This window comes from Strix aluco, chromosome 20 (assembly GCF_031877795.1).
Source record: "Strix aluco isolate bStrAlu1 chromosome 20, bStrAlu1.hap1, whole genome shotgun sequence".
NCBI classification, from domain to species: Eukaryota; Metazoa; Chordata; class Aves; order Strigiformes; family Strigidae; genus Strix; species Strix aluco.
The window spans coordinates 15,102,975-15,120,814 of NC_133950.1; the positions used below are offsets into that span (position 1 = coordinate 15,102,975).

At 44.0% G+C, this 17,840-nt stretch overlaps 1 protein-coding gene across 2 annotated transcripts in view; it reads left to right on the forward strand.

Moving 5' to 3' along the window:
- Nucleotides 1-2,331: 2,331 nt before the first annotated feature.
- The window catches only part of NEK6 (NIMA related kinase 6), a 69,232-nt gene continuing 53,723 nt past the window's right edge, over nt 2,332-17,840 (forward strand). For both annotated transcript variants that reach the window (XM_074846595.1, XM_074846596.1), the window contains exon 1: nt 2,332-2,540. The gene's annotated coding sequence lies outside the window, so the exon portion shown is untranslated. The remainder of the gene's footprint in view (nt 2,541-17,840) is intronic.

Consider the following 17,840-nt stretch of genomic DNA (forward strand, 5'->3'; position numbering starts at 1 on the left):
TCATTGTTTTGATGTAAAACACTGAAGTTCTTGTACCTCAATCCACTGACACTCTCTTTTTAAGAGGAAGAAATGCATTTTTGCAAATGGTATATCGACAGACCTTGGGAAAATTGAGTTTGGGGAAAAAAATTGAATTCATTTTGTTTCTCTAAGCACTTTCCCATGTTTCAGATTTTGTACTGATAGATTGATGATATGATTTGCTTTAAAACCAGGTGGCCTCTTAGTTTCCATCTGTTGTGTCTATTGCTCTGTCTCTAGTGAGAAGCATTGCATAGCTGTGCAGGCATCTGTACCCTTGAGAGAAAACTCTTTACGCTATCAGAAATGCTCAGGGAGAATCTAGTTTTACAGTATCTTAAATGTGAGACGTATCAGAAACTTGAGCCCCTGGAAGGCTCATGTTTATATTCACCCAGACTGAATGCACTGAATTTATATTAGCTTTGTGTAAACAACTTTACAACAAAACCAAAACCTAGTGACGTTTCTGGAAGAAACAGTTCAAATCTTGCAAAACCACCTGAATATCCCATAAACATTTGCTGCGGTTTCTTGTCTCTCTGGATGCCAGAGGTGGCACTGCTTTAGCAAGAATGTTTTCCTAAAAGTAGGAGTTTTGATGGATAAACAGCGCCATTTGAGCAAAGACCTGCCATGATTTTTCAGGTTCTGCAAAACAGAGACTTCCTCTGGAGCTTAAACTGTGTGAGTGGAGTCTGCTGGAAAAAGTGACTTATTTGAACCAAAATGTGTTTGGTAGCAGGTTCCGCACCGCGCTGGTGTAGGTGTAGGTGATGCAATCAGCGGAGAGAGAGGAGAGGCAGCAGCCGAGCGTTACCCTCCACATGGGCTGGACGTTGGTGAATGGACCGCAGAGCCTGCGGATGGGGCCTTGCCCCGCTGCTCCCAGGGAATGCAAACCACAAACCCTCGGGGCTGTCGGGACGGGCGTCCCCAGACAGCTCCGAGCAGCACCAGGACACCCGAGGAGTCTGGAAACGCGCCAAGGCCGAGGCACAGGACGAACGGGATGAAACCACCAGTCGTGTCCCAAAGAATGGGGCTCCCCGCCTGCAGCGGTTTGGTTTGGGTGCCTGAACCCCTCTCCCGGACCTGCCTTCCCATCCCAGCTGCTGCGGGGCTGCGACCAGCTCCGCTCTAACTGCCTACAGGGATTAACTGGGCTTGCTTAGAGGGTTGATTTAAAAATACTAAAAAAAAAAAAAAAAAAAAAAAGTATTATTTTTAACTGGCAAAGGGCTGAGTAGAAATGAAGCTAGAGTGGCAAAAGGTGCTTTTGCTCGCAGACCTCGTTTCATTTCCTGAACTGCTCGAAGTCGTGCTGGCACAAGCGCTTTCTGCTGTGACGACTCTAGGAGTTTCCCAGTTGCACCAGCAAGCACTCTGTGATGGAGCTCAGCCCTGGGTACCAAAGTTGACAAAATACAAGCACTCGCACTTCTCTCACCAGATACGCTGCCACCGCGCGCCGTTCGCCCCGCTCAGGCGACGAGATGAGCCGTGCTAGTTTCGTTTTTATTTATTGTGAAGTTTACTTTCAGGTTTTTGTTCATTTGTTGAAAACCCTGTTGAATTTCAAGTTGAAATTTGAAACTTGGATTTCAAGTTGAAATTCAGCTGAGACTAACGTTTTGTCTTCATCCGCACCCCACGGCAGTTTGGGAATTCAGGATTTTCCAGCTGAAATGCTGAATTTGTTTCAGAGCCGGACCCGTCCGGGCCCCCGTTCCTGCGCACACACCAACGCGCTTCCCTTGACGCGTGTGGCCGCGGCGGCGAAGCGAACCGCGCGTCCCCCAGATCCCCGCTGGGGAGCGGCGGCAGCTCCGCCGCCGCGCAACCTCCACGGTCCGCGCAACCGCCGGCGGAAGCGGCTCAGCCCGGGACCGCCCGTCTGCTGCTAAAAACGGGAAACCCCGCGAGCGGGCGCCGGGTCGGTTTGCAGGGTGGTGGTGGGGGGAACCGCGGGCATTTCTCTCCCCCCCCCGCCCTTCCCCCGCGGGGCGCGGGGAACCCGTCGTTTTGCGGGGGGAGGGCTCTGATCACGCGCCGTTCCGCACCGAAACGTGCAAAAAAACCCAAAAAAACCCCCAAAACCCCTCACTCCAAGCCCGCGGTTCCCGCCCCGCGCGGAGCGGGAGCGGCCCAGGCGCCGCCGGTGCTGGCGGCCCCGCAGGTGGGCCGAGCGCCGCGCGGCCCCGCCCACCCCGCGCGCGCCCCAGGCCCTCCCGGCCTGCGTGGCAGCCGGCGGGGCGCGCGCCCGAGCGGCGGGCGGCGGCGCGTGCGCGGGGCGGTGCGGGGCACGAGCAAGCGAGCGCGCGCGCGCGGGGCGAAGTTGTCTGTGGGACGCGGCGCCGCTTCGCTCGGGTGTGGGGGCCGAGGCCGCCTGAACGCGCCCCCCCCCCCCCCCCCCCCCGCTCACCACACCCCTCCCCTTCTCCCTTCAACCTCCCCCCGTCACACCGCTCCGGGACGGGGGTACCGGCGCTTCTCCGCCGCCTCGCCGGCCGCAGGTGAGCACCACAGGGCCCCGAGGGCCGCGGGCGGGCCGCGCCGCGCTCCGCCGTGCCGGGGGTGTGCCCGCCGCGGGGCCCTGCGCCGCGCGGCCCCTCAGCCGAGGACGCCGCGTTTCCGCCGGCTCCTCGCCCCGGTCCCGCCGGGCCGGGCCGGGCCGCAGGTCGAGCGAGGGCCCGGGGTGGGGGGGAGCGGGCGGCCGCGATGCCGGGGCCGGCGGGCGGGCCGGCGGCAATCCCGGCGCGGGGTCTGGGCCGCGGCGCCTCGTGTCCTTCCGCCTTACCGGAGCTGCCGTGCCGCCGGCCCCGGGGCCGGCACGTGTCCGGGCGGGAACGGGAAGGGAACGGGAATGGCCCCAAAACTGCGAGGGCTGGCGGGTCGTCACCGGCTGCTGGCGGGGAGGGGCTGTCTGGCAGCGTGAAGGTTTGAGCAAAGTTAAAACTATTACCAGAACACGAGCATTTGTGTGGCTTGGTGTCGGTGCGGAGTTGCTTGGGTTTGGGGGTTTTTTTTGAGGGTTTTCTTGGGGTTTTTGCCCACGTTAAAGGCAGCGGTGCTGCCCAGCGCACATGCCCGGCGGAGCGGGTCCCATGCGAGCGCCCCGCGCGTCGCGCTCCCAGTGCCGCCGCCCCCCCGGCGAGCCCGGGCTGTGCTTCTCCCTCCGTCGTCTCCTCTCGGGGAGAGTCCGGGAGGTGGTGGGGAGAGCCCCGGGGCTGCCGGGGGTCCCCGGGCGCCGGGCTGGAGCCTTCGAGCTGCTCCTCCCTCCTGGCCATCCCCTCGCCCCCCCGCAGAGGAGCGTGCTGCTCTGGGGGTGCTCTCTTCAGGGCTATCTCAAAAGAGAGGAACTCTGAGATAAAACCAGCGCTTTAGGGATTACCACGTTGCTTTTGAGAGAGCACATGTTAGAGCTGAACTATGAAATACCATTTTTTTTTTCCCCCAACATGTTATTCCCTCCGAAGTGCGATTTATGCTTTTTTAGAATAATGGTGGATTTCTGAGCTCCATCTGTTTGTCTGTCTGTTCGCACACACGGAATATTTCTGCCAATGGTGATTGCCTATGGCGTTATTGCAGGATAAGTAGTTTGATAGGAAATATTGTAGCAATTAGAAGTCCAGTGATGCAAGTTCCTGACACATTATGACTGCCTTGCTGTCATTTCTGTGTCTCTTTAAAAGTTCATTTCTGTGAATCATTGTAAGCAACAGTTTAACTTCTGCAACATTTCTACAGTTTTTACATTTTGAGACATCTCTTGACATTGAGTCAAACTCTTTCCACTGTTATTTTTTTCCTGTCGACATTCTTTGTGACAGTCATATTCTTTTAAGCAACAACAGAAAAAAAAAAGAAAAAAAAAAAAGGAACTTCTTTTAGATAAGAGTGTTGCTGCCCCTGTTTCCTATGGCTCTGTGCCTTAGAGACCTAAAAAAAATGGGAACTGGGAGGAACTTTTATTATGGTGGAAAAAGAGCATCTTCTGTGGGAAGTGAGATTTCTAGACGGAGTGTGAGTGACTGCTGTCACCCCAAAGGAATTGTCAGAACAGAATCAACCTTTTGGTCTCTTAACACCTGCGACATATAAAACACTTCTGCTTGTTTCGTTTTCCCTCCTTCCACTGGAATGCTGTTTCTTGACAAATGAATGTTTTATGAGAGAGGGCGGACACATAATTTGAATACGAGTTTTAATATAACTTTTCAAATTCTTCAGTATTCATTTTGTTGTGAGACAAAGCAGGTGGAGATTAATAGCTTGGGCTCCAAGCCCACACTGGGAAACAGATTTTTTTTGAAAGTACTTGCTTTCTGTGATCCTACACAAAAAGTTTTATGTCAGTAATGTACATTGAAAACACTGAGCCTACACTGGCTTTTCTCATTTCTCTTAATAATTGAGGCTGTACTGGAGAAAATAGTGGGAGATTCTGAGTTTTATCGGGCAGCATGCTTTTTGGCTTTATTCAGAGCTACCTGTTGGTCTCAAGGCCTCTTTCAATGGCTTTAAAGAGTTTTTTGTGTACTGAATGATCTATTAATGATTGTTTACTCAGAGTAAAATGAAGTGAGTTTTTTTGTATGGGGAGAGGAGCCAGAAATACCTGTGTGGGTTTTTCTCCTACTCTACCTCTGCTTTCTTAGCTGTAAAATGGGGGTAGTTACCAACAAATCCACCTCTTGCGCACCTTCACCACACACTTTCTAGATGCGTAGAAGGTGAATTAGTGGATGTACTTGAACATCTTTTCCTACTCTATGTAGTGCCAAATATATTTAAACTCAAGGCTATGAAAAGTGTATACTCAGCAAACAACATGGCAGTACTGAGTAGACCGTGTGAACTGGAGCAGCCAACAAGTGGGGCGGGCAGTAGAAATCAAATGTATTCATTCTGAATTTAAAGCAAGAACATTGACCATATGTTGCTGGAGAAGCAGAGGAAGCAGTAGAGGAAGATTTCAAAAGGTGGATTATGAAAGTGGGCGTCAGTATGGCCTCTGGGACCCTTGCTCTGTCTTCAATGAAAGCCTCGTTGGGATACAGTCCTTACAGAAAATGAGTTTAAAAGCCCAACTTCTGTTTTAGTTCTTGTTACAGAAGAGGTTGTTCGTGGTGATCTCCAACAAATGAGAAAAATAAGTACATGGAACCTCATTTTAGAAGTTGGGCTCATTACCATTGAATGAGCGTGTTGTGAATTGCAACTTCCTCAGTATTGCTACAATTCAACACTCATCAGAGGGTCAGTGGCCATGATGCTCCATATGGTTTGAGCAAAGGATTATGATTAAGGAAGTCATGAGTAGCCATTCTACCTGTGACACACGCTCCTGCATTTGTCTTGTAAGCTCACTTAACCAGTCTGTTTTACCTTTTATGGGAATGATGGTGACTAATTCAGTGTACACCTATCCAGGTGCTTGACCGGGTTGTTTGTAGGAAGTTGTGGTATATGTCTTTGTATCCAGTATAAATGCAAGATGCAAGAAAAACATTCTTGCAATGTTGAAAGCAAACACTAAATACTCATGCAGTTGAAAGAGTTCACAATTGCCTTGATACCACTCATCACTGAAGACCCTGAAAACGTGGCTTCTGGCAAGAAAATGGTGACAGGCGTGGCGGCAGAGGAAGCTCACGGGTGTCCATGCTACGCTCTGTGGACTGGTCAAAATGGCCTTTCCCAGTATAGAATCATGTGGAAGTTAAAGGTTATCTAAAGTGGACAGAATTAACACTTTGTCCTCTTAAAGGCAGAGGCCTTGAAAATAATTTCATCTGTTACTAAGTCCTGTTAATGCTGTGTTTATTATACTCACCCTTCCCTTTGTAAAGCTTTTAGTACAAGCACATGCATGTACTCAGCAAGTTCCTTGTGCTTTTTCATCAGTAGATCTCTAAGTGCCCTAGAAGATAAGTATGGTTTATCTGAAAGCCGAGGATAACAGAATCAGGAAGATTCAGTGTGTCTCAGTGTCACGCAGAGTCCTTAGATGGCTGAGCTTACACCAGCCAGCTTGGTGCTACGGAAGGGGATGGTTTCCCTTGTGTTCTCTCTTCCCTTGTGCCAGGGCTGGTGTTCTGAATATTGGTGAGTAGGACTGCTGAGTAAATCGGTGTAAAACTAAGGAACCCACAAAGGAGGGGAAAAAAACCCCTAAAAAATGTTTGATTAAATAAGGGAGTTGAACCACGTTACTCTTTGTGGCTGCTGACAGGGCAGTTTGTGTTTTCCATAGCTGTGTCTTTGCCTTTTCCCAGAGGGGAACTGACCCACCAAGGGATCAGCAGAGGGACTGGGCTGAAAGCTGGGGAAAGTGGGCTGGACCCTTCTGGCCTGATGCTTTTAAGGGAGCATTAGCCCGTGGGCTGCAGAGTATGTTGGCCATGATGTGGTGTAACAGGTCTCTTCCATGTTTCCATGTTTCACTGTAGAGCTGTGTCTCTGAAGTTAAAAGGAGGAAAAATAAATAGTATGTGGGAGATAGGAGAAGAATGTGTTCCAACTGAGAGGTAGTGTTGGCCCAGACAATATTTTTCTTTTTGAAGAAAAAAACAGAAGCCAAAAAATTTGCATGCAGAATCTAGATTTAAAACGGACTTTAAAATCATAGTGGTTTTTTTTCCAGCAGGTTGAAATTGCTGCAGAGTGTCTAAATTACATAGAAAACGAAGCTGTATAAAATACTTGTTTAAAAATTTCTTGCACGTTTTGGAGGTGTGTGTGGAGGTGTGTGCATTTGCCAGTTGGAAGCTGCTGTCTTTAGTTGGCTGAGATGTAGGACAGGGAGAACCGAGGTTCTGTGTAAGTGTGTGACAAGGTGGGCAGTTCTGGACATGTAAACTAAGTTTTGTTTAAAAACAGAAAACCACAGGCAGTTATTTTTAATAGTGGCTCAAATGCAGAAGTCTGTAAAGCTGTCAAAACTTTTTATGGGTAGATAGGTCTTTTTCTATCTTGGCTTATTTTTTATATGCATATTGGATTGGATCAAGATTACTTCAAGTTCTAACCTGTGTTAAGTATTTAAACATCTGGACTTGCTGTAAGCGCCATTGCTGTACATGCGTGAGAAGTCTCCGGGATTGTTTTTTAAGATTTTAAAATATTTCAGAAAAAAAAAAAAATTAAATTCAATTAATACAGTATATTTAGCTTCTAGTGTTTAGTCATATGATACAGCTTATTGCATAGCACGATGCAATAAATTGCAAATATTTTTATGGTGTCAGTACAATTAAAGAAATTAAATTTCTAAAGTGTTTACTTCAGCTTGGTGCTACTTTAAGTGTCTGCTATCATAGATTCCAGGCAGTGAACAGCTGTCTGTCACAGATGGGAGAGGAAAAAAAACTTCCCCTTAGCTTCTTACTTCTAAAAAGGTTTCCATATAAAACCAGTAGTAATGTAATACAACCTTTTAGTCAAATTTGAGTTTCCTGTTACATGTTTAAGTGAACCGACAGCAGACTATTTGAAACCAAATGGTGTAAGTGAATGAGACTCTAGGAATTTCATACTCCAAAGCATTCTTGAAACCTCACAAATGCTGTTTAGCAGTCAGAATGCATTATTTATTACACCTCAAAAAAAAAAAAGGAAAAAAAAAGACTTGCAGGTAGTTTATTAATTACTTCTTTAGAGTCTGCTGTGTTTCAGTAGGGTAAGGTGGTATTGTCTGTCCTGTTCTTGCATGGTGTTTTACACAACAAAATCGGGTAGATTAGAAACTGTCAAGGGAGTGTGTAGCAAATCCGTATTTTTAATAGAGTCCAAGTGCAGTGAAGTCTGAAAAAGAGCAGGTGTGAAAGGTGTAATGGTTTTTGTTAGAGTGTTTTCTGCTAAGATTTCAAGATGGTAGAAATGGAGTTTGTGCACAGAACTGCATGAATTTAGTTTTAGATTCTAAATTGGATATGCTGTTTTATTGTTCTATGAGCTAGTGCACCATGGCAATTATAAAACTTATTAAAATAGTTACAGCATGTCTGATCACAAAATGCAAAAGATGGTAAGATTGTTCTTATTAAATGAAAAAAAAATGCTACTGCTGCTGGCAAAAAGCTTTTTCCCTTAATGGTTGTTTCCTCACTATCTTTTTTTTTTTTCCCTCTCTGGACTATTAACAGGTATATTACAATCCCAAGGCACTTCTTAAAGTTTTTGTGTTTATTTGCAGTGAGTACCTTAGGTCTCGGTTCTGGACTGCAGCCTTTGTATGTGCTCCACATGATGAACCAAAGTAGGTGCCAAACGATCCTCTGCCTTTGGACAGACCTTGGGCACCCACCCTGACAGATCAATGCATTTGCTTTTTAGGAAGGCAGTTTATTTTGTCATTTTGACTGGTTTTAGTCATAATTTTCAGGTAGTTCTCATTCTGATTTCCCGTCAGGAGCTGGCAGGTGCAGTGGTCTGTGCATGGTTCAGTTCTCCCTATCTTTAAAATGTGGCTGCACCTCTGGACTGATTTGTCTCAATATAATGTGTAATATGCCTTTTTTAAAAGAAGTTCAGTGCATGGATTGTTTGTGTAACATCATTTGGAAATTGTGTTGAAATGTTGTTTTTCCAAGCATGGAGACGCTGCTGAGACTGTTCCAGAACCCCCTTTTGGAAACGAGCCTTCTGGTTAGGGGGAAGAGATGGCTCCAATCTTGTGTTGCCGGTGGCAGAATGACGTGTAGGAGTGCTCCCTGGCACACATTTCGGGCAATGCTAGTTTGGTGAGCTTAAACCTCTTCTAAATCAACCTAACTGAGAAATCGAGGGTAATAAACCCGAGTGTGACAACACTAGAGAAAAGGGCAGAGATTCCCCTTTGAGGAGGGGGGTGATAATGTCTTGCTGCCGCGGCTGTTTACAAAATGAATGGCTGTCAGCAGCCTGGCTGGTGTGTCCCCAGAAATGCATTTCAGCATTACCAGGAGACAGCTGAGGGACCTTCCTGAGGAGGCCACAGTGTCTCGTTTCAACGCAGCATCCCACCTTTTGGGCCCAAAATGTCTTCCGGTCTTTGATCTGGGTGGGATTCCCCAGGACTGGTCACACTGTCCGTTCGGGGGACGCTTTCGCCATCCTGCTCCTCCACGCGCTGTAGCCAAGTGAATCACAGTCACCTCACCTACTGCGCTAGTATTTCAGGGGTCAAAAACCAAACTGATAAGGGCTGTGACCCCGCGCCCAGCCCAGCCTGCTGACGGAGCAGGTGTTCCTCCACACCCTGGGGAGGATTTGCAAGTCTTTCATTTTGCAGAGCTCTGTGACAGATACTGTTCTCCAGTTACTTTTGTCGTTCGGTCTTTGAGAAGGCCACTTGCTACGAGGTGGGAAATATCCACCAGCCCGTTGAAAACTCACGGCGTGCACGAAGTGGAGCTTTAAGTCCATGCTGACAGGAAAAAGGGGTGCCGGATAGTTGGGATTGCTCCCTCTGAGAGCCCGTGTGCTGGGAGGTAGCACAGCCCCGGCTGTTTTGTCCGTACGTGGTGCTCGCTTCCAAGGCAGCCACTGTCTCCTGGCTCAAGTGGTGCAAGTTAATATAAATTCCAATTTTTCTTCTTTCCTTGGAGCCAACTGTCCTCTTTCACTTGGGAGAGTTAACTTTTTTCTTAACCTAGAGATTTTTAAACTGTGGAGTTGGAGATCAAAATTGCTGCAGATGGTGCAATAATTGGGGAATGTTGACCTACAGGATGGATTGTAACTTCACAGTACATTCAATATGATTCCTTTCAGGAATTTCAGTTTAAGTATCTGTTGTGTTCTTGACCTTGTGGACACTTGTCTCTGCTGTCCTGAGAAGGAATGGGGTTTTCTCCTTGTTGGGACATTTTGTTTCTTGCACAGGAACACCCTGAATGTCAAGCCTGTCTTGGAGAGTTTGTGGTGGGTTCTGGTTCTTGGGGCTTATGTGTGTCATTATGGTGAGGAGATGGAGGGAAAAGCCATAGATGTTTTAAGGTTCCTTTCCTCCAAGAGCAGGGACTCAGAGTAGAATAGGTATCAGCAAACATGGACACAAAAATTCCCTCTTTCATTCATGGAAGTTCTGCTTTCATTCTTTCGTGCTGTCAGTATTTCATTAGTTCTTCTGTCAGAGCTGTGCAAAATGGAAGTATCAAAAATGTTAAACTGGAACAAAAAAACCTCCAAGCAACCTTGAAAAGGTTTTTAAAAATATAAGAATGTATTCCAAGAAGCAAATAAGTCACAACTGTGTGTGTCTGTATGCTACCCTTTAATCAGTTGAGAAACCTAAGTGGTGACTTTCAGCTGTCACTATATTAAGAACCAGTGCTGCCTTTTGTGGCAGTCTGTATATACTGAACTCAGTACTATGTGGTAAATATTCTTGCTGTGTTTTCATAATCATTCTACTTAGAGTAAGCGCTTCTTGGGTGGGTATTACAAAACTGTTAATCTTTATGGTATTTATAGGGTAATTTTTAACTCTCTTGAGCTCCTTACTTCCTTGCGGGTCAATTACTCAATTTATAACATGATGTCAGTTGTAAGAACTTTACCATCCAAGAGTAAACAGTGTTGGGTACGGTTCTTTACCTGTGTTTGCTCTTAGTTCTTTGTATATTAAGGTATGCAATAACTTACTCTGACTTACTCAGTGGGATTTCTTTTAGTCTCCCTGGGTTGTACTTTAAAGTGACTGTGATGACTTATTTTAGCTTTTGTGCTCATCACTAATGCAGGGAGAGGGGAAACTTGCAGCCGTTCTCTGTGAAGAAAAGACTGTTCATCAAGTTGCAGATACTTAAGGCAAAATTGCTGCAAATAGTGTTAAAATGTTTTTGATTATTGATGAAACTGCTGTAAGTCAAAGATTTTGTGTTGTGAGCACACGGCACTCTAGGGGAGGATTTGGTTCTGTAGTAGGGAGGGATGGCTGACTTGATTTTATGTTCTCACTGTAGTTGTCCATGTTACAGTGAAAATCTGCTCTGACTCTGGGCCTTCAGTTGGCCTATGGAAAGAGAGAATAGAGTCATCTCCCGGCTCTGGAGTTTTTCTTCTCGAGATTGCCTTTCCCCTTGCTTCTTTTGCTGTCATCAGCACCACCACAGTGGTGCGACCTGATGGTGGTGATCCTGGTGTAGCACAGGGACATGCCCTGTTTCTGTAGCATTCTACCTGTTGAGAACAAGTTTGGAGCTGCAGGGTGGGAGAGAGGTGTGTGTAGTCAAGAAAATTGCTGGTGACTTGGAAATCCTGGATTTGGGGAGCATCTCTCAGTGTTCACGTGGCCACTAAGCTCTTGGAAACAGTAGAATGGTAGGAAATTTTCTGGAAAGCCTAAGGTAGATAAGGCCAGAGTTGCTAAACAGTCTAGTGCTGTAGTCTCTTCTTTTTGTTACCTGTGAATGCTGAAGTGAGATCTACCAGCTTTTCTTCACTTAGGCTTTTCTCTTGTATATTTTCAAGATGAAGTTTCTGCTGCAAAAGCAGGTTTGAGCATCTACGATGGCTTTTTGAGAATCTAATAAGTCCCCAAAGGAGCCCGTGTTCTAGATGTACTTTTCTTTTTTTCCCAGGGGTAAACCATGATTCATTCTCATGGACAAACAGACCTTGTAGGTTTTTTGGTATAATGTGCTGTAGGTTGTCGCCCTCGGTGAAGTGCGTGTTGTTTTCAAGGATTCAGACAGGGGTTTTTTGGTGTTGGTTGTTTTGTAAGCACATCACACTACGATGTTTCCAGGTTTTTTTGTGTGGGTTTTTTTTTCCCATAAAACCCCTCAATATTCTGTTTACTTATGGATTAGAAAAATGTCAAAGGGGTGATGAAGGAAATAAGAACTTTATTTTCAGAATTGTAAGGTCAAATGTTTACTGCCTCAGCATCATTCATTCCGTCAATAACAAGGCAATGAAAAAGAATATTTCAGCACTGCTCAGACCATCCTCTCCTAGTCATCTTATTCACATCTTTTGGAGTATTTGGTTTTAGATTTTCCTGAAGGCAGCTGTGTGGGGGAGCTTTGTGCTGATATCTTCTCTCCCGCACAGCGTGGCCGTGGCATGGGTCTCTGAGGTGCCCTCCTGCCTTTTGTCAGCTTTATTTCAGAGTTTGTGGACTGGCTGGAGAACCTGGCAGTGTCTTTCCTCTGGCTGGTGTGTTGGTCAGCTAGAAAAGCTTAAGTGAAAGTGAAGCCTGGGTTGGCAGGAGATGAGCATTGTGTGTGTTTTTTAATAATCTGTTTGCATGTGGTGCTCCAGAGGAAGTAAAGTTGGAAATGAATCATTCATCACGAGTCTTATCAGACTTTGCTGAAGTCGCATGTTATCTTTTCTATTGTTCCTCTGAAATTGGGGACAGCTGAGTGCCAGCTTGCTCATTTTTTTTGGTGACATAGATGGCAGTAATGAGTTTGATAAAAGCAGCTAGATGATGTGGGGAATATAGTTTCCCTTTGGAGACTGTCTCTAATTTGTTATACAGGGCCATATTTAAATTTACATCTACTCTTAGGTCATCAGGCAGCAGTAATAACCAGGGTAGCTTCTGTTCATGCATCCAATAAGTGGCATTAATTCCCCTCCGGACTCAGTTGCTGTTGTCCATAGTTTTTCCTTCCTGCTGTTACCGTAGCATGAAACACTGGTGCTTGCAAGTACGTGGCTGTACATTTTGCTGAGAGCACATGGCAGTTATGTTCTTCCAGCGACTAAATACCATTTTACTAGTAGCCTTTTGGCTTGGTTTAGACAGTAAACTCTTCAGGGAGTGAGTCGTCATGCAGTGGAGCCAGGGTCACTACCTGCTGTGCTGAAGCAGCTCTCTTTCCCACCTCCCATGTTTTAAAGATTGGGTTTGACCTCTCAAACTGGATGGTGCAGTCCTGCCTCTGCCTCCCTACGCTGAGGGTTCGCGTTTCTGGGACTTTGGATTCACCTCTCTCTTGCCTTGGTTTGATCTGAAATAGTCCATGTCTGTCAACCACCTGGTCAATGTTGCAAATTCATTAATAACTATTTTCTATTTATTTAAGTGGTTTTCTTCCATGTGTTCCCCTTTTCCACACACTCTTTTAAAACAAGTTGTTATGCAGCTCTTGGTTGTCGTGTGGGAACTCTGTCCACTCACAGGAATGCGTGCTACTGAAATGGCTTTGTTGTTTTTATGGAAACCTTGCCCACACACTCCTTTTGCTTTCCAAATACCTATAAATCCCTGCAGGATCCTGCTGACATCACTGTGGTGGTCCACGCTGATTCTGTGATACTGTCTAGAGGTTAGAGCAAAGTGGAGTGTGGAATCAGGACAGGCATGTTTTGGCCTCAGCTTTGACTCCAGTCGAGTCTGGACACTTAATACACTAATTCATGTTATTTCAAAATAAATTGCTACATCACTATTCATTTAGATTTTTCTACTAGCTCTTTAAGCTGGTTTGTTCTACATTAGCTCAGTTTGATCCTTTGCTGTCACTGCTCTTTAATTTTTATTTTTCTGCTTTTGTACTTGCTTTGCTCTGTTGGTTGCTGCTTCACTGGCTGTGTGTGGATTTTGCTGGACTTGAAAAATTTTTGATGAGTAGTAGGGTGTTATTTACAGGTATTAATCAGGTGTCAACATAATGTGCGTTGATATTACTAAACCGTATTATAGTTTATTTTGAAATACTGTAAATATTTGTGTTTCTTTTCTGAAACAAACCTTTGCATTTGTGTAAGTATCTGATGGTAAACAGTTGTCTTCGAATGTTGATGAACTGGTCCATTTTAGATATTTTCAGCTGTGTTCTGCATAATTACTCCTAAAAACTGGTTATTTGAGATGGTTGGAAAATTACATTTTACTTAGTGCGTGGATTGCTGAAAACTAAATTGCATTCTGTGCCTCAGCTGGACTTTTTTGTTTCTTTCTTTTAATTGCATTAGCATTTTAACCTGAAGTACTTCTCGTCATGGCTGTGGCTCATAGGTATCTGGAGGTAGATAGAACAGATGCTGCATTTTGAGAACATAAGGTAAAGGCCTTTGCAAACGTCTGTTAATTCTTTGGTTTCATGCTCTCCGACACAAGTGGGTTTTTTACTATTATCTGAAGGACTGTGTAGTATCTGCAAACCAGCTGTGAGATGAACCTCAGTTTTAGGGGGAAGGAAAGACCAGGGCAGGGCAAGTCTTCGCCACTCTGCCAGTTTCTTGTACCTGTATGGGGAGAAACTGCTCCATCTCTGATCAATATATTACTGTAGAGCTGGGAGTGTCTGGAAGGCACCTTGTGGTATATAGCTGAGATTTTTCAGACAAGAAACTGGAAGGGAAACTGTGGAGCTGTTGTCTTGGTAAGTAAAGCATAATTTTTCTAGCTCCTCAAATAGGTGAAGGTTCTAACAGCACAGTATTAATCCGAGATCAGTGCGGTGTCTGGGCAGTCAGGGAGGTTGGGAAAGAAATGCAGGGTGGGCAGGATAGAATATTTTTGTTTGCATGAGTAAGCTTATGGTTTTTAATAATCTGATACTACTGAGTTTATGCTTCAACATTGAAGCTTATTAGAATAATAGAAAATTGTTACAGAGAGGGCAGAATATAGTGTGAAATGTGATTTGTCTCTTACACAGAGCTTGCACGTTTAGTTATAATTTTCTTGAAAGGTTAATTCCCAGTTTCTCTTCAGAACATTCTGTGCAGGCCTTTCTGTAGGAAAAAAAAAAAAAATTGGACCCAATTTAAATAGACAAGTCTTGTGAATCCTGAAAGAATTTGGGCATTTAGCCCAGGAAAGGGAGAGTTCTCTGCAAGAACTTCATTAACCCTGTCTGTCGTCAAAATAAGTAATAAAAGTAACTATGCAGACATTATAAAGAACAGATCTTTTTTGTTTTACCCCGTAGCATTGATCTGCAAGGCTCTGGTGAATGCATCTCGTTCTTTAAGGAAAACTGTGCTCATGTGGGAATGGAGATGGAGGTGTGTTCTGTACAGTGAAATAGAAGTATGGATATGAACTAAAGAGCTGCATTAATTTTTGAAAAAACTGGTGCCATTAGGTCCAGATACTCAGGAACGTGTAGGGAAGCTGACTGTTTAGAACAGATAAGACAGCTTGTAGCGATATTGATAATACAGTCTTATTTAGAATATTTTGAGGTGGAAAAAATACAAACATATTTCTGACATAGCTATTTTTGTAAGTGGAAAAATGTTAAATCTTTTTATACGGGGAAGAGTTTCTGCTTCCGTTTGGCTGTTGCTTGCAAGATCCAGATGCTGTGAAAGCTCTTCCTGCAATGCTAGCATCTGGCTGCTTGGAAGTTTGCGCAGGGTTTTATGAGGTGGCTTTGAAGTTGCCTTTGGATTTGAATCATATGAATCTTTAGATTGGCTGGGCTGCATAATTCTCGACATCATTTCCTCTTAATTCTGATAATGAGAAATGTAAATACTTCAAGCTGTTGTTCTGATGTTTTGAAGTTGGGTGAGCATATATCTGTATCTGTCTATATCTTCCTCCATTCCTTTTCCCTGTATTTGAGGCAGATATGTTGGCTATTAAAGACTCAAATTAATGGCTCTAGAGATAAACTGCATGAACAGTGGTTACAGCAGGTTTCAGGAATTTTTAGCCCATCTGACATGGGCTTACTCTTGTACTTTGGTCTGCCTAAGATTTCCTTAAACATTTGAGAAATTACAGCAATATTTCAGAAGTATTTCTGTGAGGTTTGCTTAATACTTGTCAAGTGCTTGGAAGTGTGCTAATTAAAAGGTATTTATCAGTGTTAAGTGGTGGTGTTTCTAATCACATATGTATATATGTATTTATAGAAGACTGTTAGGATTTAAGGTCATATGTTTGTTAAGCTTTCTGAGAACAGACCATGCTGAACAGTTCCCACATTTGGGTTTTGGGGCTGTAGCAGCAGAGCTTATTTTAAATTTTTGTTGTACTTTGGATGTTTTTGTCTTACTGGCTTAAGATGATCCGTTTGCTTGTGCTCTTGTTTGAGATGGCTAGTTGCTAAGGGTGTCTTGATAGGGACAAGCTGTGTGAGTAGTTTGGATTCTTAGTTGTGTGTGGTAGAAGCTTATTTTAGGGATTGGCTTAAATTGGATGTTTTTGCCATAGGTTGGGAACAGTTGGTCTTCCCTACTACTTGATTTTTGGCTCTTCTTTTTTACGAGGGCTCTTCAGGTGTTGATCGAGAGTGGAAACTGTTTGCATTTCACAGGTAGATTGTCAACTGGCTGGTAGTACAGTGAGTTTGCTTACTTATGTGCAAATAGCTGATTGTTCCCTTGATGCAGAAGAGAGCCAGTACAGCCAGCATGATAATGAAGTTGACATTACTGGTACAGACAGTGCACGTTTCGTAGCTGTATGTGATGTTAGTTACTTCAGTTATGATTTAATGATGTGAAAATGTCTGGCAGTTTCTGTGAACATATACGTTATGAATATATTTCCAGCCTATATTTAATCTTTCCTTCATCAGAAATGAATGAATTCTGAGAAGGATAACAGAAATGTTCTTAAATAATTTGGCTTCAGGCTTGAAAGCTTTATTGCATTATAAATTAAAAGGTGAGCATGTTGTTGCATGCTTAGTAAGCAATAGAGTAAAATTCCAGGTAGATTTAGTATGTGTTTATTTTTAACATGCGTTTTGTTAGCAGCAGTAGTGGCCTGAGAGGTCTATCTCTAATGTTGCAAAGGTTGTAAAAATGAATATAGTGAATACTTTTGGAAGGCTCAAAATTGCATCTAGAAGAATATAAATTAAGGTATGTTGGTTTCTTTATCAGAAACATGCATAAGTGAAAACTAGTTGGGGGGAAAAATGCAACCTACTATTGCTCTACTGTGTTCACAGTATTACCTCTCTTCAGAGGAACTATTGTCACTTTAAATGCCATGGACTGCTATCCATCCTCAATTTTGGATGTGAATGTGTATTTGATATTTATCTACATCTTAGACAAACATTGTACATAAATATTTGCATGTGGTGTTGCTCTAGGAAATTCCATGCAGTGAAATAAGGAATACTCCAATGAGGCTGCTGAAAAGGAACATTTACCTTATCACATTGATTAGTTAGTCATAACTATAAATCACCAAGTCCTCTTGGCACTGATCCTGGGAATGTTTCATAGGAGCTGTGTGAAACCACCCCTTGTAATGGATGGATTGAGCTACTTAACATCGAAAGTGTATTCATAAGACTTTTACAAACAATTAAGTCTTTTGATTTGGGACAAAGTTCTAGGGAGCAAATACTGCAATATAGGAAAAAACCAAAACCTAACTCTTAGCTCAGATTAAACCTTTTTAAACCAAAACTAGAAGTAAGATAACTACTTTCCTGGTTGGTGGTGAGAACTGATGATAGTAAAGGGCATATGAAACTTTCTATCAGAAGTATTGTATAAACTCAAGTAGCATTTTGAAGCATAGTAATACAGCTGAAGATGGGAGAATACTGTGTCAGACCTTGGTATTTTCAAGTCATTTTACTAGATTTGTCCCCAAACTAGAATAGAGAGTATTTGAAATTATAATCTTGCTTGTTTAAAATGAGAATATGGACCTGAGCTGGATGTAGAGAGTGGTTTGAAAGAGAGTGGGGAGTTTGACACAGATACTTAATTATTGGCAGGAAGCATTTGTTTTATTGACATCTACAGCGAGATGGCTCTGAATAGCTTTAAATAGTTGACTTAATGTCATTTTGCTTCTAGGTATGGAACAGTGAATTACAGTGTCTGTCACAGCATTTGTTTAATGAATATCAGTTGTTGACATAGTATGAAAAGGCTCTAGG